General features: G+C 38.1%; 1 long non-coding RNA gene across 1 annotated transcript in view; it reads right to left on the bottom strand.

Annotated features, from left to right (window-relative positions):
• Window positions 1–21,735, bottom strand: part of LOC309824568 — a 31,057-nt gene that overhangs the window by 2,605 nt on the left and 6,717 nt on the right. The window contains exons 3-4 of the long non-coding RNA XR_014296941.1: window positions 5,893–5,956; window positions 2,997–3,115 (exon numbers count right to left, since the gene is read on the bottom strand). This is a non-coding gene — a long non-coding RNA (uncharacterized lncRNA). The remainder of the gene's footprint in view (window positions 1–2,996; window positions 3,116–5,892; window positions 5,957–21,735) is intronic.

The raw sequence follows: 21,735 nt of genomic DNA, 5'->3' as shown, positions 1-21,735 counted from the left end.
AACCATGGTGAAAATAATTTTTTAAATCTCAATAAATCTTATTGCTGCTTATCATATTTTTAGACTTTTACATATAAATATATAAATGTATGTATATATTTTATATTATATATTTTCAAAGTATATAACATTTAGATATTAAAAGCATATTTTATGTAATATAAACATATGTATTTATTAAATTTTTATAGATTTATTTTGAAAGTTATATTCTTTATGAAAGAAGTCGATATTCCCATCAGTTATAGATAGAAATAAAAATTCATTCATACAACAGTCAATGTCAGTATGCAAAAAAGTACCATCTGAAAACTGCTTCTACCATGCTATTTCCTGTAATATGTTTCTCGTTGCCAGAGTTGGGGACAAAGTTTGAGAGAACCATTCAGATGGAATGGGATGATACTTCTCTTGTGTTATTTCAATTTTTGTCTTTTCTTCCACCATAGATTTGAGACAGGAGGCAGCATAGAAATATATTATTATAAAAGATGAAACCTCTTGCTCAGGAAAATGTCTCATCACTTCCAAAGTGATAATGAGATTTCTGCTTACATATGGCAAGCCTTGTTTCGGTTTCTAGTCTGCCCTGTCCTGGAGTCAGTCTTAAGTTAATTCGTCTGTTTTAGTGGCGGACTTGCCATGCATGATCTGCAAATACAATGGGATTTGAGGCCATCAGCCTTGTTTGATTTTTCCACATCCTTGTGATTCTTACTCAGCTCTGAAGTCTTGACTCTATGACCCAGACTTCTCCATCCTTCCCTGTACCTCTATAGGCCTTGACATTTATAAATTCCCTCCCTACTGTTTGTACTTTCAATTTCCCCCAACAGACCTTGATTTATCATGCTTTCAGTTATTCCCCTCTGCCTTCACCTTGTTCCAATAAATCCTACACCACCACCACCCTGAGTCTTTCTAGCCTCCCTACTTTCAGGCCCTCCCCCAGCCACTCTAACCACAACCCAATAGAGATCTAATAGGTATCTAATGCTCCCAAGGCTACAGAGTTGTGATATCTCATCTACCAGCTCTAAACAAGTGATTCACACAATAACGCCACTTTGACAAAGACTTATAAAATAAATGCTGATAATATGTATTTTCTGCGGTGTTTTTACCATCACCTTGGGCAGAAGGAAAGGATATGGGCTTCATTTACAGTTGTGGGGACAATGAAGCACCTTTAGAATTTAGTGCATTTCAAAAGTATGACTTTCCTCTTACCCACTAAGTTCAGATATTGCTTCTTGGTAATAAGGAAAATGAGTAAAACTTAAACCTGAAGCTAAAACCAAAAGTTTCATTTGAGTCAATAATTTCTAACATGGTCATAACCAAAAGCACACTAGAAAAGTTGATCAGATTATTTTTTAAAGTTTAATTTGAATTTTATTTTTTCCCCCAGTTTGCATTCAAACATTGTGTAACTTAAAATACTTTTCAGCTACTCACTCTACCATGAAGTGTGTTCTCCTTGTGGCCTAATGACTCTGTTCAATTCAGTAAACATTTGCTAGGCATCAGTTATGTTCAAAATACTGGAAATGTAAATGTGTCATAATAATCATAGCTAACGGTTCTTGACTACTTACTCTGTTCTAGGCACAACAATTGTCATGTATTATTTTATTTAATCCTCACAGCAACATTATGAGGTAGAGGAGCTGTTATTTTCAACTGCCAAATTAAAAATTACCTCTAAAATTACAAAACCTTAGACATACAAATTTAGATGTACTCTAAAGTGTTATATCAAAAAATATATTTATTAAACTGACAAATGACATGTGAAACACAAATATGTAATCTTAGAGGCAAATGTGTAGAAGACTACAGCCCACTTCTCAGAGCTTGAATTCATGAACGGTCCTTGCCATTGATGTCATAGTATAGGCATTACATTGTTTGTTAGCATTTCTTCCAGGAGTTTGGAAAGGTGTGAGGATAGAGAAGAAAGGAGAGAATAGAATTCAAAATTTTTCCACAGCTACACCCTGGTGAGAAGTTCGTTAAGGGATAATTGGAAATGACAGATTCAACTGAGATTTTGAATTCCCATAGTCTCTGAGATCCAGATTTACCTATCAAAATTGGAAATTGAACTACAAAGCACTCACAGTTTTTGACCACTTATAAAAGCTAAAGGCTTTTTGTGCATTATCCCATTTAGTAATCACAACTATGGAACACAGTATTCATATTCCTATTTTATAGATAAGGAAACCAAGATTCACAAAGCTAAAGTAATGTGTGCAAGTTATCAAAGTTGTGGTCTTAGAGGAGGGTAGCAGAGAAGCCTCAAGGAAAGACTGAGTTTTGAAGTCAGGTAGATGTGGGTTCAAACTGGAGCTCTGATACATTCCTGCTGTGTAACCTTGGACCAGTTCCTTACCTTGTCTGAACTCTGCTTCTTTAACTATCAATATAAGGAACTATAGTACCTATTACATAGGCTTGCTGTAATAATTAAATGAGGTAACATATGTACAGTAGATTCTTAATAAATGATAGCTCTTCAAATTCCTACCCACTGTGATTAATGTAATAAGGGAAAATCCAGGTCTGCTTCAACTGGGCCAAGAATCTCCCTCAAATGGCAATCACTATGCCCTAGAGGAAAATGTAGAGAATGACAGAGTGAAATTTATATGAGGAAAGGATAAAGGTATGGGCAGAATAACGAGGGCCAGAGAAAGCTGTTCATATTAAATGATACCATATCAGGAATTCTTTGGTTTTAAACAACATAAACCACAATTTTAAAGGAGTTTATTGGCAAGATATGGAATGAAGTAGCTCACAAAATCAAAAGAAACTTGATAACTAACTTCTTGCAGGATAAAGAAGGCAGGGAAGCCATGACCTGTCATCAAGGCAGGTTGGATAATCTCTTCAGGACATGACCATGGGAATGAAGCCTCCAACCATTTTCTTTCCTTAAGACACTCTCTAAGATTCAAAATACTAAGAGACAGTGTCAGTTAACCTACCTTGTGTTACTACTGGCCCCCTTGGTTAAAAGAGTCCAATCAGCTTGCATGACAGTCTTGTATACCTCAAATGACAGGTAATAATTGGGAGGCATGATTCACCAGGGAAAGTTGGGTTCCTGTAAGAGAAGGAGTAAGGAAGGCTGAGTTGGCAAAAACAACAGGGTCCATGACAAATTATATGTGGGTGATGGGAGAAAAAGTGTAGGAGGAAACACAATTCTGGGCAAACCTCTTTTATACCATTGATCAAAATGCTTTACAAGTGTTCCTTTATCTCAGTCCCCCATGACATTGTGAACTCCTTGAGGGTAAGGGATTGCTTTGAATATTTGTCCTCAGTACTTGTCACATAGGGGGTTCTCCTGCAAACCTTAGACTCACAAAAAGTTTCCATTTCACCGCACAATAGTGTTGCAATGGGACCATTATGGGTTAGGTCTCATTAACAAAGGAAGAATATTCATTTACATGAATCCTGCATATAAAAGTCAGGATTAGATGATGAATCAAATTAGTTAAAGTTCAATTTTCAGCCTTTAGAATTTGTGAGTAATGTAGGTGAGGGAGGGGAAAAGATCTTAAAATTCTAGTAAACAATAGTAATAACCTTTATTGTCTACTTTGATATGTGCAGCGATAACTTTATTCCTGGCTAGTTGTTTTTTTAAAAAAAGTCAAAATCTCATTTAAAAAACAGATAAGATGCAGACAGAAAGATCCTGGCCCTTCACATCCATCCCTGACAGGGCAATAACATAATTTATCCAACACCACACTCCAACAACCTGCAACTTGGAATTGTTTTCTCACAGGAGCATGTGTGTATATCAGTTTACCCATTCCTCTTGCCAGGTTCCCTTAGGATATATTTCAAAGGCTCAGAGATACCGTCTAAAACCTTGGGATGTACTCTAAAACCTGGGCCTTAAAACCCCCATGGCTCACATGGGACTCAAACTCATGTTTATTAGCATTGGACACTAGCAACTGATAACACCCTTGGTGATATCTGTTTTGTTAAAACCTGATGTAAATAAGTTTTAGAGTCAGAGTTTAAAAGAAAATTTATGGAAGATTATTAGAAATTGTTATGACTATTTTTATTTCAAATAATTAATCACAAAGTGACCTTTAAATTTTATGTAACTAAGTAATGAGTCGATTTTTCTAAGAAACTAGAACTTTTTGGTCAACTGTAGATGATATGTAATGAGCTTGGGACTATATCTATGTTTCTCTGTTGTTGGTGTATTTATCACCATGGCTCCAAAATGTACAGGGAAAGACTTTTAAACCAAGAAAGTAGGAAGGAAATTCTCCCTTTAATGTCATCAAACAAAATGGTTAAAAAACTTCCAGAACCCATCCCAACATCCTTTTTCATCTTCTGCAAACATAATCATCGGGATTTTGTAAATATTTCCTCCTAAGAAGAAAATATTGTTCATTAGAAGTAGAGACATTCATTTTAAGGTGGAAAATTCCAGTTAACTAACAAAACATCAATTAGGTTTCCACAATGTCAATAATGAAGCTAAAGGGCATTAGCCCTTATCACAAAGTTGTCAATAAAAGGATTGTGTGATATTAGGACAAAAAGGGAAGTGTTCAAATAGTGGTACTTATCACCTTGGATTTCTAGGGGGCTATAAAATACTCCTGCTACCTTATGCCTCCCCTTCCAAGTGTGAAGCAGATAAGGAGAGTGTTCCTCTCTCTTACTGATTGTAGGCCTAAAGCAAAATGGCCAACTGACTTCCCCGGGGCTAATAAATTCACCTCTAAACTAAGGGTAACATTGTAAGTCTTTACTATCTGCAATGGTTAATTTTATGTGTCAACCTGGCCCAGCTGTTTGGCCAAACACCGGTCTAAATGTTGCTGTGAAGCTGCTTTTTTAGATGTGATTAACGTTTAATCAGTAGACCTTGAGTAAAGCAGATTACCCTCCTAATGTGAGTGAGTTTCATCCAATCAGCTGAGGGCCTTAAGAGCAAGGACTGAGGTTTCCTGAACAGAAAGGACTTCTCCTGGAGACAGCAACATAGAAACCCTGCCTGAATCTCCAGACTGCTACTCTGTGGAATTCAGACTCAAGGATGTAACATCAACTCTTATCTCAGTTTCCAACCTGCTGGCTTGCCCCTCACGACCATAAGAGCCAATCCATTCATATATAAATTTAAATATATAAATATTTAATTAAATAGATATAAATTTAAATATATAAATTATATATATATACAAAATCCTAATATGAAATATATATTATTTATATATATCCTATTGGTCTGTTTCTCTGGAGAACCCTGACTAATATACTATCTTGATGTGTTTCCAAAGTTTTCATGAATGGAAAACAAGTGACTCTTTTTAACTTAAATAGCTAAAGTAGAGGAATTCTTCTGATTTCATATTTTATAAATCTATAAATAGCACCACATTTTCTCTCACTTCCTTGTTTAAAACCCACAAATGGCTTCCCAACCCCCACAAGGCCCTGTGTTTTCTGCCCCAGACAGAAGGTTCATCTAACAAGGTTACCGGCATCAAGCATTTACACAAATCACTTCCTACTCTTGGGCTTGAACAGTCAGTGGAAAAGAGGATGCCCCAGTCTGTTCCCTTGTGAACACAGAATTAAAACAGCTGGGAATAGACACTCTTAATAGTTTCAGAAGAGTATCTAAGCGGATTGTTCTATTCCTTACCTGATATTTCTGCCCAGACAACTGGGGCCTACATGCCAAATCAGATTACTTTCTGCGCTGAGAACTGCTGGCTGCCTAGTGAGAAGGTTTTAGCCATTGGTGCTCATTTCTCCAAACTCCCTTTCCATAACATGATCTGTTTCTACAGTACAACATTCCCGTAAGTGTGATGCAATACTTACAGTCCTGTTTTCCTAGGGTACACACCCTGATCACTTTGATGCTATTTGAAAAACACCCTGGTACCTATAAATAAATAGAAAAGACATCTTGGTCTCATTAGCAACACATTTAAAAATTATCTCTTAGGTTACTGCCACAGAGGGTATAGTACATTTACTTTGGATCTATTGTTATGTTCTTCAGTTTGAATGGAAAATGTTTCCTGATACAGTCCCTGTGACCTGAGAAGAATGTTCCCATTTGGGATCTAGTGCTCCCTGTGTTCTGCTTAGGTTATCTTATTCCTGAATAATTTGGCCATGTGGTTTTTCCCTATGTCTGAGTTATATAACACCCTGTCCTAAACCTGTCTAATAATCCTCTGTTGTCAACATGTTTGGAAGAACTTAGGTTATTCCATTCCCACCCCTCACCAAGCATAGTACAATGTTTACCCTCTGAGACAGATACTAATAAAATGTCCCGTAACAAAGCAAAAATCTGTAGAAATTTCCCAACAAAAGATTAGTCCTAAAATGAACGTGTGGAAAGTTGCAGCTACATAAAAGTCCATCAGGGTGGTTGTACCACAATACCCCAGGGCCACAACACACAGACACGCACACACAGGACACTGACCACCACCACCACTACCATCACAACAATGATGAGGAAAAGGGACAAGGAAAAGGGGATAAACCTCACATAATTCTAATCAATTATAATCACAGGAGGAAACCTTGACCTAATTAAGTAAAATCTGGATTGTGCGGCTGTATTAAATATATCAACGGAAGGAAGAAGAACTATATAAGACCTAGAAAAAGAGAAGTTAAAAGTAAGAAGTGGTCAGTGTATCTCACGCATCATCCAAGGGGGAAATGCCTTGAACTGTGGGCTTGGAAATTCCATTCCTTTAGGCAGATAATAAAGATACTAGTTTACACCATCTAGTTCCTAGTCTGTGGCAGAAAAAGTTCTAAGCACTCTGCATTTACTAACTCATTTGATATGCAGAACAGCCTATAAATAGGAACTATTATTATCCATATTTTCAGATAAGTAAACTGAGGCACAAAACTTTCATTTATATCACTTGCCCAAAGCCAGGAGTGGAGCTGGACTTGAATCTAGATAGCCTGACCCCCGAATCTACTCCTAATATTAGAATATAGTAAAAAGGGAAATGACTGCTTCCCTTTCTCTTTGGGAAGAGAGAAGAGCAAACTAGCATTGTTGAGTACCTGCTAATCGCTGAGGATTGTGCCAAGAGTTTTACATACATTGTGCTGGAAACAACCCTATGAGTCAAACCATCTGATCCCCATTTTACAGAGGTAGAATCTAGGCCTCAGGGAGGTCCCTGTAGAATCAAGTACTTTCTTGGAGATCATTGAGAACTTGTCAAAATCAAAGCTAGTGTGTTTGTTCCCTTTCACTCATCTTGAAACTAAGCAACAAACAAATTTTGTACGTTAAACAGGCCTTGACAAGGAATGCAATCTTGAGATTGTGGTCCCTTTGTTCATCTGATATGGGCTAATGGACGGAGTTGATAAAACACACACACACATACGCGCGCGCGCACACACACACACACACACATCATGTGAAAGAAACAAAAACAGGAAATTCAGTTTGGCCGTCTTCTGAACTGATCAAGTTGAGTTGAGCATGACAGTTTAATAGACCTCATTCTATTATGTGAGTCAACAGAGAGTGTTATGTTTAATAGAAAAAGAAGTCTCCAAGTCTACAGAACTGAGCACATTTTGAATCTCTACAATTGTTTGGTTAGCACCATAAAGACTCATTTAGAAGTAGGAGAGAAGATGCAAAGTTACAACAGAAGTCAAAGCTGGAACTAAGATCACCATCCATAGTTCTCTTTGAGTATGACTTATCCAGAGACGTTTCCTTTAAATAAATTTACATTTTCTTTTAATGACAAAAGAAATGTATTTCATAGGAAGGTCTATGGAAAATAAATATAGAAATTTAAAGACCCTAAGACTCACTGTCCTATGGTAATCATGTCTGAGGCTGAGACAGTACTTTACAATGCGTGTACTGCAGATAGTATTTGGATCCCACCATATGCACATTTCTGTGTCTTTTTTCACTTAATATTTTATCTGAAATATTTTTCTATGTTATTAAACATTATTTTAAATTTAAAGGCTGCACAATATTTATAATACAAATATACCACAGGGTATCTTCTACCACTGGACATTTATGTTGTTTCCAGATTGCACCATTATAAATCAATGAATAGAGGTAGCAAGAGCATTAACACATTACTCTGAAAATTGATAAGGGAAAGAATCAAGCACGTATCATGCCTTTCCTGCATGAATTATTTTAGGGTAACCAAATTGTTGAAGAGGAAAGGTTTTTCTTTATAGAAAATTTCCAGTTTAATTAATGCAAAAGAATTAGCAGAATTAGAAAAATACCATTTTGTAAATTCTAAAGAACATTGGGGTACGTGTATCTTTACAAAACAAACTAGTGGTTACCAAAGGGGAGAGGGAAGGGGGAGGGACAAACTAGTGATATGGGATTAAGACACAAACTACTATATATAAAATAGACAAGCAACAAGGATATATTGTATAGCAGGGAATTATAGCCATTATCTTATATTAATTTTTAATAGCGTATAATCTGTAAAATACTGAATTACTATGCTGTCTACCTGAAACTAATATTGTAAATCAACTATACATCAATTTTAAAAAATCTAATGAAATAATGAATGTAGGCAGTTATCATTAATGAATGTTATAACTAGCAATTATGTAAAAAGTCAAAAGGGAACTTGATAAAAGGCTCACCAGAAACTACAAATTGATCTTAGCATCAGTAAAAGTGGGGCAACCAGAAATTTTGTGCATGATACAGCAGGAAGTACAAAACACCACACATACAGTACTCTTGCCAAAAAATAAAAATGAGCCTGACTCTAATCAGCCTCACCCTAAGTACAAGTTTACAGGAAATAAGAGGGCTAGAAAAAAAAATGAATGAAACCATGAAGCAAACATCAGCTAAATCTAGAACATGGGACATTCTACAGGACAGATGACCTAGTTTATTTCTCAAATAAATAAAGGGGAAAGAGGAAGGGGGGAACTGTTATACATTAGAAGAAACTTAAAAGACATAATATCAACATATGCATTGTGCAGACCTCTTTTGGATTCTAATGTGAACAAAACAATTATGAGAAAAACATTCTTGAGACAATGAAGAAATTTGAACATAAACCCATTCAATTCTCTTAGACTTAATAACAGTCTTTGGATATTTCTTAAAGCTTTTATCATACTGAAGTATTTACAGAGCAAATAAGACGCCTTGGATTTGCTTTAAAATACTCCTGGAGAAAGAGAAAGAGACAGGGACAGAGACAGAGAGAGCAGAAACAGATGAAACAAGACTAGGAAAATATTACTAATACTTGAAGCTGGATAATGGTACATAGAGATTCGTTGTAATATTTTCTCTACTTTTATATTGGTATAATATTTTCGGTAAAAAAATTTTCCTAAAATATTGAAGTAAAAATCTTTGTGTGTGTGTATCTTTGTTTGAAATTTTTACTAAAACCACAGACTATATTCCTAGAAAGAGAATTATGAGGTCTAAGGCATGAACTTCTTTGAGGTTCTTAGAAAAAAGAAACTTAAGGGCTCTCCAGAAAGTCTGCACCAGTTTATTAACCCCACCAATATGTATGCATCCATCTCACCAGACCATCACCAAAATTGAATATATATTTAGAAACATTCATTCTATTTTGATAGATGGGGGGTATCTTGTTTTAGTTAATGCTTTTCTTAAGAAATGGGTTGAAATCTTTTTTTTTTTTTACATCTTTACTGGAGTATAATTGCTTTACAATGGTGTGTTAGTTTCTGCTTTATAACAAAGTGAATCAGTTATACATATACATATGTTCCCATATCTCTTCCCTCTTGTGTCTCCCTCCCTCCCACCCCTCTAGGTGGTCACAGAGCACCGAGCTGATCTCCCTGTGCTATGCGGCTGCTTCCCACTAGCTATATACCTTACGTTTGGTAGTGTATATATATCCATGCCTCTCTCTCGCTTTGTCACAGCTTACCCTTCCCCCTCCCCATATCCTCAAGTCCATTCTCTAGTAGGTCTGTGTCTTTATTCCTGTCTTACCCCTAGGTTCTTCATGACATTTTTTTTCTTAAATTCCATATATATATGTTAGCATACGGTATTTGTCTTTCTCTTTCTGACTTACTTCACTCTGTATGACAGACTATCCACCTCATTACAAATAGCTCAATTTCGTTTCTTTTTACGGCTGAGTAATATTCCATTGTATATATGTGCCACATCTTCTTTATCCATTCATCCGATGATGGACACTTGTTTCCACCTCCGGGCTATTGTAAATAAAGCTGCAATGAATATTTTGGTACATGACTGTTTTTGAATTATGGTTTTCTCAGGGTATATGCCCAGTAGTGGGATTGCTGGGTCATATGGTAGTTCTATTTGTAGTTTTTTAAGGAACCTCCATACTGTTCTCCACAGTGGCTGTATCAATTTACATTCCCACCAACAGTGCAAGAGGGTTTGCTTTTTTTTCCCACACCCTCTCCACCATTTATTGTTTCTAAATTTTTTGATGATAGCCATTCTGACTGGTGTGAGATGATATCTCATTGTAGTTTTGATTTGCATTTCTCTAATGATTAATGAAGTTGAGCATTCTTTCATGTGTTTGTTGGCAGTCTGTATATCTTCCTTGGAGAAATGTCTATTTAGATCTTCTGCCCACTTATGGATTGGGTTGTTTGTTTCTTTGTTATTGAGCTGCATGAGCTGCTTATAAATTTTGGAGATTAATCCTTTGTCAGTTGCTTCATTGCAAATATTTTCTCCTATTCTGAGGGTTGTCTTTTCATCTTGTTTATGGTTTCCTTTGCTGTGCAAAAGTTTTGAAGTTTCATTAGGTCCCATTTGTTTATTTTTGTTTTTATTTCCATTACTCTAGGAGGTGGGTCAAAAAGGATCTTGCTGTGATTTATGTCATAGAGTGTTCTGCCTATGTTTTCCTCTAAGAGCTTGATAGCTTCTGGCCTTACATTTAGGTCTTTAATCCATTTTGAGCTTATTTTTGTGTATGGTGTTAGGGAGTGATCTAATCTCATACTTCTACATGTACCTGTCCAGTTTTCCCAGCACCACTTATTGAAGAGGCGGTCCTTTCTCCACTGTACATTCTTGCCTCCTTTATCAAAGATAAGGTGACCATATGTGCGTGGGTTTATCTCTGGGCTTTCTATCCTGTTCCATTGATCTATATTTCTGTTTTTGTGCCAGTACCATACTGCCTTGATTACTGTAGCTTTGTAGTATAGTCTGAAGTCAGGGAGCCTGATTCCTCCAGCTCCATTTTTCATTCTCAAGATTGCTTTGGCTATTCGGGGTCTTTTGTGTTTCCATACAAATTGTGAATTTTTTTGTGCTAGTCCTGTGAAAAATACCAGTGGTAGTTTGATAGGGATTGCATTGAATCTATAGATTGCTTTGGGTAGTAGAGTCATTTTCACAATGTTGATTCTTCCAATCCAAGAACATTGTATATCTCTCCATCTATTTGTAACATCTTTAACTTCTTTCATCAGTGTCCTATAATTTTCTGCATACAGATCTTTTGTCTCCTTAGGTAGGTTTATTCCTAGATATTTTATTCTTTTTGTTGCAATGGTAAATGGGAGTGTTTTCTTGATTTTACTTTCAGATTTTTCATCATTAGTGTATAGGAATGCCAGAGATTTCTGTGCATTAATTTTGTATCCTGCTACTTTACCAAATTCATTGATTAGCTCTAGTAGTTTTCTGGTAGCATCTTTAGGATTCTCTATGTATAGTATCATGTCATCTGCAAACAGTGACAGCTTTACTTCTTCTTTTCCCATTTGGATTCCTTTTATTTCCTTTTCTTCTCTGATTGCTGTGGCTAAAACTTCCAAAACTATGTTGAATAAGACTCGTGAGAGTGGGCAACCTTGTCTTTTTCCTGATCTTAGTGGACATGCTTTCAGTTTTTCACCATTGAGGACGATGTTGGCTGTGGGTTTGTCATATATGGCCTTTATTATGTTGAGGAGAGTTCCCTCTATGCCTACTTTCTGCAGGGTTTTTATCATAAATGGGTGTTGAATTTTGTCAAAAGCTTTCTCTACATCTATTGAGATGATCATAAGGTTTTTCTCCTTCAATTTGTTAATATGGTTTATCACATTGATTGTTTTGCGTATATTGAAGAATCCTTGCATTCCTGGAATAAACCCCATTTGATCATGGTGTATGATCCTTTTAATGTGCTGTTGGATTCTGTTTGCTAGTATTTTGTTGAGGATTTTTGCATCTATGTTCATCAGTGATATTGGCCTGTAGTTTTCTTTCCTTGTGACATCCTTGCCTGGTTTTGGTATCAAGGTGATGGTGGCCTCATAGAATGACTTTGGGAGTGTTCCTCCCTCTGCTATATTTTGGAAGAGTTTGAGAAGGATAGGTGTTAGCTCTTCTCTAAATGTTTGATAGAATTCACCTGTGAAGCCATCTGGTCCTGGACTTTTGTTTGTTGGAAGATTTTTAATCACAGTTTCAATTTCAGTGCTTGTGATTGGTCTGTTCATATTTTCTATTTCTTCCTGATTCAGTCTTGGCAGGTGTGCATTTCTAAGAATGTGTCCATTTCTTCCAGGTTGTCCATTTTATTGGCATAGAGTTGCTTGTAGTAATCTCTCATGATCTTTTGTATTTCTGCAGTGTCATTTGTTACTTCTCCTTTTTCATTTCTAATTCTATTGATTTGAGTCCTCTCCCTTTTTTTCTTGATGAGTCCGGCTAATGGTTTATCAATTTTGTTTATCTTCTCAAAGAACCAACTTTTAGTTTTATTGATCTTTGCTATCATTTCCTTCATTTCTTTTTCATTTATTTCTGATCTGATTTTTATGACTTCTTTCCTTCTGCTAACTTTGGGGTTTTCTTGTTCTTCTTTCTCTAATTGCTTTAGGTGCAAGGTTAGGTTGTTTATTCGAGATGTTTCCTGTTTCTTAAGGTAGGATTGTATTGCTATAAACTTCCCTCTTAAAACTGCTTTTGCTGCATCCCATAGATTTTGGGTCATCGTGTCTCCATTGTCATTTGTTTCTAGGTATTTTTTGATTTCCTCTTTGATTTCTTCAGTGATCACTTCGTTATTAAGTAGGGTATTGTTTAGCTTCCATTTGTTTGTATTTTTTACAGATCTTTTCCTGTAATTGATATCTAGTCTCATAGCATTGTGGTCAGACAAGATACTTGAAACAATTTCAGTTTTCTTACATTTACCAAGGCTTCACTTGTGACCCAAGATATGATCTGTCCTGAAGAATGTTCCATGAGCACTTGAGAAAAATGTGTATTCTGTTGTTTTTGGATGGAATGTCCTATAAATATCAATTAAGTCCATCTTGTTTAATGTATCATTTAAAGCTTGTGTTTCCTTATTTATTTTCATTTTGGATCATCTGTCCATTGGTGAAAGTGGGGTGTTAAAGTCCCCTACTATGAATGTGTTACTGTTGATTTCCCCTTTTATGGCTGTTAGTATTTGCCTTATGTATTGAGGTGCTCCCATGTTGGGTGTGTAAATGTTTACAATTGTTATACTTCTTCTTGGATTGATCCCTTGATCACTATGTAGTGTCCTTCTTTGTCTCTTGTAATAATCTTTACTTTAAAGTCTATTTTGTCTGATATGAGAATTGCTACTCCAGCTTTCTTTTGATTTTCATTTGCATGGGATATCTTTTTCCATCCCCTCACTTTCAGTCTGTATGTGTCCCTAGGTCTGAAGTGGGTCTCTTGTAGACAGCAAATATATGGGTCTTGTTTTTGTATCCATTCAGCCAATCTGTGTCTTTTGGTGGGAGCATTTAGTCCATTTACATTTAAGGTAATTATCGATATGTATGTTCCTATTCCCATTTTCTTAATTGTTTTGGGTTCGTTATTGTAGGTCTTTTCCTTCTCTTGTGTTTCTTGCCTAGAGAAGTTCCTTTAGCAGTTGTTGTAAAGCTGGTTTTGTGGTGCTGAACTCTCTCAGCTTTTGCTTGTCTGTAAAGGTTTTAATTTCTCCATCAAGTCTGAATGAGATCCTTGCTGGGGAGCATAATCTTGGTTGCAGGTTTTTCTCCTTCATCACTTTAAATATGTCCTGCCAGTCCCTTCTGGGTTGCATTTTCTGCTGAAAGATCAGCTGTTAACCTTATGGGGATTCCCTTGTGTGTTATTTGTTGTTTTTCCCTTGCTGCTTTTAATATATTTTCTTGGTATTTAATTTTTGACAGTTTGATTAGTATGTGTCTTGGCGTATTTCTCCTTGGATTTATCCTGTATGGGACTCTCTGTGCTTCCTGGACTCGATTAACTATTTCCTTTTGCATATTAGGGAAGTTTTGAACTATAATCTCTTCAAATATTTTCTCAGTCCCTTTCTTTTTCTCTTCTTCTTCTGGAACCCCTATAATTCGAATGTTGGTGCATTTAATGTTGTCCCAGAGGTCTCTGAGACTGTCCTCAGTTCTTTTCATTCTTTTTTCTTTATTCTGCTCTGCAGTAGTTATTTCCACTATTTTATCTTCCAGTTCACTTATCCGTTCTTCTGCCCCAGTTATTCTGCTATTGATCCCATCTAGAGTATTTTAAATTTCATTTATTGTGTTGTTCATTGTTGTTTTTTTCATCTTTAGTTCTCCTAGGTCCTTGTTAAATGTTTCTTGCATTTTGTCCATTCTATTTCCAAGATTTTAGATCATCTTTACTATCATTATTCTGAATTCTTTTTCAGGTAGACTGCCTATTTCCTCTTTATTTGTTATGTGTGGTGGGTTTTTATCTTGCTCCTTCATCTGCTGTGTGTTTTTCTGTCTTCTCATTTTGCTTATCTTACTGTGTTTGGGGTCTCCTTTTTGCAGGCTGCAGGTTCGTAGTTCCCGTTGTTTTTGGTGTCTGTCCCCAGTGGCTAAGGTTGGTTCAGTGGGTTGTGTAGGCTTCCTGGTGGAGGGTACTAGTGTCTGTGTTCTGGTGGATGAGCCTGGATCTTGTCTTTCTGGTGGGCAGGTCCACATCTGGTTGTGTGTTTTGGGGTGTCTGTGGACTTATGATTTTAGGCAGCCTCTCTGCTAATGGGTGGGGTTGTGTTCCTGTCTTGCTAGTTGTTTGGCATAGGATGTCCAGCACTGTAGCTCGCTGGTCGTTGAGTGAAGCTGGGTTCTGGTGTTGAGGTGGAGATCTCTGGGAGATTTTCGCCGTTTTATATTATGTGGAGCTGGGAGGTCTCTAGTGGACCAGTGTCCTGAAGTTGGCTCTCCCACCTCAGAGGCACAGCACTGGCTCTTGGCTGCAGCACCAAGAGCCTTTCATCCACTCGGCTCAGAATAAAAGGGAGAAAAAGTAGAAAGAAAGAATTAGTAGAAGTAGAAAGAAAGAAAGGAGGGAGGGAAGGAGGGAGGCAGGAAGGAAGGAGGGAAGAAAGGAAAAAGGAAATAAAGAAATATAAAGTAAAATATAATAAGATAAAGTATAATAAAGTTATTAAAATAAAAAATAATTATTAAGAAAAAAAATTTTTTTTAAAACGGATGGATAGAACCCTAGGACAAATGGTGGAAGCAAAACTATACAGAATAAATCTTGCTCTCAAAGTCCACCTCCTCAATTTGGGATGATTCGTTGTGTATTCGTGTATTCCACAGACATCAAGTTGATTGTGGAGCTTTAATCCGCTGCTTCTGAGGCTGCTGGGAGAGATTTCCCTTTCTCTTCTTTGTTCTCACAGCTCCCAGGGGCTCAGCTTTGGATTTGGCCCCGCCTCTGCGTGTAGGTCGCCTGAGGGTTTCTGTTCTTCGCTCAGACAGAACGGGGTTAAAGGAGCCGCTGATTCGGGAGCTCAGGCTCACTCAGGCTGGTGGGGAGGGAGGGGCATGGAGTGCGGGGCGTGCCTTCGGCGGCAGAGGCCTGCGTGACGTTGCACCAGCCTGAGGCGCGCTGTGCATTCTCCCGGGGAAGTTGTCCCTGGATCCTGGGACCCTGGCAGTGGCGGGCTGCACAGGTTCCCCGGAAGGCGGGTGTGGATAGTGAGCTGTGCTCGCACACAGGCTTCTTGGTGGCGGCAGCAGCAGCCTTAGCGTCTCATGCCCGTCTCTGGGGTCCGCGCTTTTAGCCGCGGCTCGAGCCCGTCTCTGGAGCTCCTTTAAGCAGCCCTCTTAATCCCTTCTCCTCGCGCACCAGGAAACAAAGAGGGAAGAAAAAGTCTCTTGCCTCTTCAGCAGCTCCAGACCTTTTCCCGGACTCCCTCCCGGCTAGCCGTGGCGCACTAATCCCCTGCAGGCTGTGTTCACGCAGCCAACCCCAGTCCTCTCTCCCTGCGCTCCGACCGAAGCCCGAGCCTCAGCTCCCAGCCCCGCCCGCCCCGGCAGGTGAGCAGACAAGCCTCTCAGGATGGTGAGTGCTGGTCGTCCCTAATCCTCTGTGCGGGAATCTCGCCGCTTTGCCCTCCGCACCCCTGTGGCTGTGTTCTCCCCCGCGGCTCCGAAGCTTTCCCCCTCCGCCACCCACAGTCTCCGCCCGCGAAGGGGTTTCTAGTGTGTGGAAACATTTCCTCCTTCACAGCTCCCTCCCACTGGTGCAGGTCCCGTCCCTATCCTTTTGTCTCTGTTTATTCTTTTTTCTTTTGCCCTACCCAGGTACGTGGGGGGTTTCTTGCCTTTTGGGAGGTCTGAGGCCTTCTGCCAGCGTTCAGTAGGTGTTCTTTAGGAGTTGTTCCACGTGTAGATATATTTCTGGTGTATCTGTGGGGAGGAAGGTGATCTCCGCGTCTTACTCTTCCGCCATCTTCCCGGAAGTCCCGGGTAGAAATCTTTTAATTAAAATTTGTCACTTATATTTCTTCTTCACTGAATTGTCTGGTTATATCCTTTGTCCATTTTTTTTATTGCAGTCAGTGATTTTTGTCTTTGATTTGTAAGGGATTTTTTTAATATAAAAATAGTAGCTCTTCTTAATCTGCTGCCAAATATTTCTCATTTATTTGATTTTTATTTTATGTTTGAATTTTCAGAAGTAAATTTTTATGTAATCAAATCTATAGACTTTTGTCTGTGCTTTCTTTCACTGTCTTTGTGCTTAAAAATTCTTCTCTCCTAAGATGAGGTAGAGTCATTTTCTTATAGATTTTTTTAATGACTTTACTTTTTCTTTTTAATTTATCTAGATTTCACCTTGGTGTATGGCTTATGGGGTCAATTGGGATCTTACTTTATTATTTCCCAAATAATAAGCCAATCATTTCTGTTTTTCATTTAAAATTTTTTTTGGGGGGTTTAGTATACCCTGACACATAATAAATCTGTTCATATAGTACTCTTGTATGTTCCTGGCTTTCTGGATAACATGGCTCCCTCTTACTGTTGAATTTTGTGCTTGTACCATATTATTATGATTTTGTACCTAGTGAAGAGACTTATTAAACAAACTAGGATAGGAAATGAGAGAAACAAGGATAGAGCAAGAGATTATTATAATGGGGACAGTAAATTTTTATCAGATATAGTGTATCATCTATATCATCCAGCATTTTATTAGCATCTACACAAAGTCTATGTGCTCTAGAAAAGAGAGCAAAGACTCTGGAGTCAGTGTACAGAGATTCAGAATCTGGTTTTATTTATCTACTGGCTGTGTGTTCTTGGACAAAGCCCTTAACTTCTCTGATCCTGTCTCCTCTGCTGCAAAATGAACATAATAACATCTATATCATGTAGGTGAGATATTCTTGTAAAATATAAAAAACAGTGTATTTTTTAAATTAAATATTGATAATGCCCAGAATACTGTTTAAAAAAAAAAAGTAACAATGATTTCATTGGGAAGTTGCTGAAGATATTTGGCATGTCTTTTTCAGTAATTTCTGCAGTAAAGATGTCCGCTTTTAATACAGATGGAAATTATACAATCTGCCAGCTATGCTGGTGAGTTAAAAACACACACAAAAGCTTTTGTTTAGCTTTTGGGAGCTCTGCATCATTAATGGAATTAAACATTTTGCAATTAATTTCAATTCTGTATGGTCAATTTGACTGAAGTATGGGATAGACTAAAATCTAACTTCATTACTTCGTGCCTCTTTGGCAACTACCAACTTGGCTTCACCTGCATAATGAGGAATTCTAAGTAGAAGAGAAAAAAAAATCCCCACTGCAGTTATAAACAAATAGGGCACAGATATTGTGCTTTAAGTGATCCTTAAAAATACTTTCAACAAGTGAGCTCTGTGTAAACTCTCTTCTCTTCTCTGGTATCGGCAGTTGTGATCTGTGCCTTTAACAAGATGGAGGAGCGCATGACCCATGCCTCAGTACAGCAAGGAGGGATGAAACAGCTGGGGCTTGGGGAAGCAGCCAGGCTTCCATCAGTAATTTGGAGCACTTGCCCTCCCTCCTGCGTTAACAACTTTGCGGCTATGTACAGCTGACAGCCCTGCTCTCATAATCATCAATCCTCAGTTTTACCCACGCTGCCTTCTCTTCTCTTCTACCCAGCCAGGGGCCGATTCCTAGCTGGCTCCCCAAACTTCTGTCCTCACTTGGTGTGCCTGGCTTCCTCCCTTGTGTCAACAAGTTCCAGCATATGGAACACGAGTAAGAGCAAGCTTCCAATAAATATACTTGGTGAGTAGAACTGAATTTCAAATAAATAGCAGAAAAAGTGCTACTAAAAAGGTGAAAAATGCCAGTCTTAAAATGGAATAATGCAGCCACAGCCAGCAAACTTTATGACAGTTGAATTCTAGTGGAACATAGATTTTTTTTTTTCCTTTCTTTTTTCTGCGGTACACGGGCCTCTCACTGTTGTGGCCCCTCCCGTTGCGGAGCACAGGTTCCAGACACGCAGGCTCAGCGGCCATGGCGCACGGGCCCAGCCGCTTCGCGGCATGTGAAATCCTTCCAGACCAGGGCACGAACCCGTGTCCCCTGCATCGGCAGGCGGACTCCCAACCACTGTGCCACCAGGGAAGCCCGAACATAGATTTCTTGACTGCTCAAATTTGCATTTCTCTCAAATCAGAGAGAAAAGGTTCAAGTGAAAATAATATGTACTAAGCTAAAGCAGGTACAAATAACTTCTCAGCCCAGCTTGGCTTTTTTCACTTTTAGTAATGAAATCTCCAGAGAGATTTATTAGTCTCAATATGAATGCAATTAAAAGGAGCGAATAGGGCTTCCCTGGTGGCGCAGTGGTTGAGAGTCCGCCTGCCGATGCAGCGGACACGGGTTCGTGCCCCGGTCCGGAAAAATCCCACATGCCGCGGAGCAGCTAGGCCCGTGAGCCATGGCCGCTGAGCCTGCGCATCTGGAGCGTGTGCTCCGCAACAGCAGAGGCCACAACAGTGAAAGGCCCGCGTACCGCAAAAAAAAAAAAGAAAAAAAAAAGAAAAAAGGAGAGAATAATGGTGTAAAGGTTATATATCTTTAGGTGTGAACTATCTTGTATATCTATATACCATCCCATACTTTAATTCATTCAGTGTATGCCTTCTTGATCTAACTAGATTCATACTTACATTCGTAAGATTTAGTTGAATATAAACAAAACAGTCGTGTATTCTACTGTAAAATCTCCAAGCATAGAACAGAGCCCCAAATTGACTACAGTCCAAATAAATAAAACCATATTCTTTATTCTTTTTTTTTACCATCTTTATTGGAGTATAATTGCTTTACAATTGTGTGTTAGTTTCTGCTGTATAACAAAGTGAATCAGCTATACATATACATATATCCCCATATCTCCTCCCTCTTGTGTCTCCCTCCCACTCTCCCTATCCCACCCCTCTAGGTGGTCACAAAGCACCAAGCTGATCCCCCTGTGCTATACAGCTGCTTCCCACTAGCTATCCATTTTACATTTGGTAGTATATATAAGTCCATGCCACTGTCTCACTTCGTCGTAGCTTACCCTTCCCCCTGCCCGGTCCTCAAGTCCATTCTCTATGTCTGTGTCTTCATTCCTGTTCTGCCCCTAGTTTCTTCAGAACTTTTTTTTTTTTTTTCAGATTCGGTAAATATGTGTTAGCATACAATATTTGTTTTTCTCTTTCTGACTTACTTCACTCTGTATGACAGACTCTAGGTCCATCCACCTCACTACAAATAACTCAATTTCATTTCTTTTTATGGCCAAGTAATATTCCATTGTATATATGTGTCACATCTTCTTTATCCATTCATCTGTCAATGGACACTTAGGTTGCTTCCATGTCCTCGCTATTGTAAGTAGAGCTGCAATGAACATTGTGGTACATGACTCTTTTTGAATTATGATTTTCTCAGGGTATATGCCCAGTGGTGGAATTGCTAGGTCGCATGGTAGTTCTATTTTTAGTTTTTTAAGGAACCTCCATACTGTTCTCCATAGTGGCTGTATCAGTTTACATTCCCACCAGCAGTGCAAGAGGGTTCCCTTTTCCCACACCCTCTCCAGCATTTATTGTTTGTAGATATGTTGATGATGGCCATTCTGACCGGTGTGAGATGATATCTCGTTGTAGTTTTGATTTGCATTTCTCTAATGATTAATGATATTGAGCATTCTTTCATGTGTTTGTTGGCAATCTGTATATCTTCTTTGGAGAAATGTCTATTTAGGTGTTCTGCCCGTTTTTGGATTGGGTTGTTTGGTTTTTTGATATTGAGCTGCATGAGCTGCTTGTAAATTTTGGAGATTAATCCTTTGTCAGTTGCTTCATTGCAAGTATTTTCTCCTATTCTGAGGGTTGTCTTTTCATCTTGTTTATGGTTTCCTTTGCTGTGCAAAAGTTTTGAAGTTTCATTAGGTCCCATTGTTTATTTTTGTTTTTATTTCCATTTCTCTAGGAGGTGGGTCAAAAAGGATCTTGCAGTGATTTATATCAAAGAGTGTTCTGCCTATGTTTTCCTCTAAGAGTTTTATAGTGTCTGGCTTTACATTTAGCTCTTTAATCCATTTTGAGTTTATTTTTGTGTATGGTGTTAGGGAGTGTTCTAACTTCATTCTTTTAAATGTAGCTGTCCACTTTTCCCAGCACCACTTATTGAAGAGGGTGTCTTTTCTCCATTTTGTATTCTTGCCTCCTTTATCAAAAATAAAGTGACCATATGTGTGTGGGTTTATCTCTGGGCTTTCTATCCTGTTCCATTGATCTACATTTCTGTTTTTGTGCCAGTACCATACTCTCTTGATTACTGTAGCTTTGTTGTATAATCTGAAGTCCAGGAGCCTGATTCCTCCAGCTCCACTTTTCTTTCTCAAGATTACTTAGGTTCTTCGGGGTATTTTGTGTTTCCATACAAATTGTGAAATTTTTGGTTCTAGGTCTGTGAAAAATGCCATTGGTAGTTTGATAGGGATTGCATTGAATCTGTAGTTTGCCTTAGAGAGTATAGTCATTTTCACAATGTTGATTCTTCCAATCCAAGATCATGGTATATCTTTCCATTTGTTTGTATTGCCTTTAATTTTTTTCATCAGTGTCTTATAGTTTTCTGAGTACAGGTCTTTTACCTCCTTAGGTAGGTTTATTCCTAGGTATTTTATTCTTTTTGTTGCAATGGTAAATGGGAGTGTTTGCTTAATTTCTCTTTCAGATTTTTCATCATCAGTGTACAAGAATGCAAATTAATGTGCATTAATTTTGTATCCTGCTACTTTACCAAATTCATTGGTTAGCTCTGGTAGTTTTCTGGTAGCATCTTTAGGATTCCCTATGAATAGTATCATGT

The sequence above is a fragment of the Grampus griseus genome (genome assembly GCF_964374135.1).
Source record: "Grampus griseus genome assembly, chromosome: 6".
Classification (NCBI taxonomy): Eukaryota; Metazoa; Chordata; class Mammalia; order Artiodactyla; family Delphinidae; genus Grampus; species Grampus griseus.
Note: the sequence above shows the minus strand (reverse complement) of the source record. Positions and strands in the feature narration are given on the sequence as shown.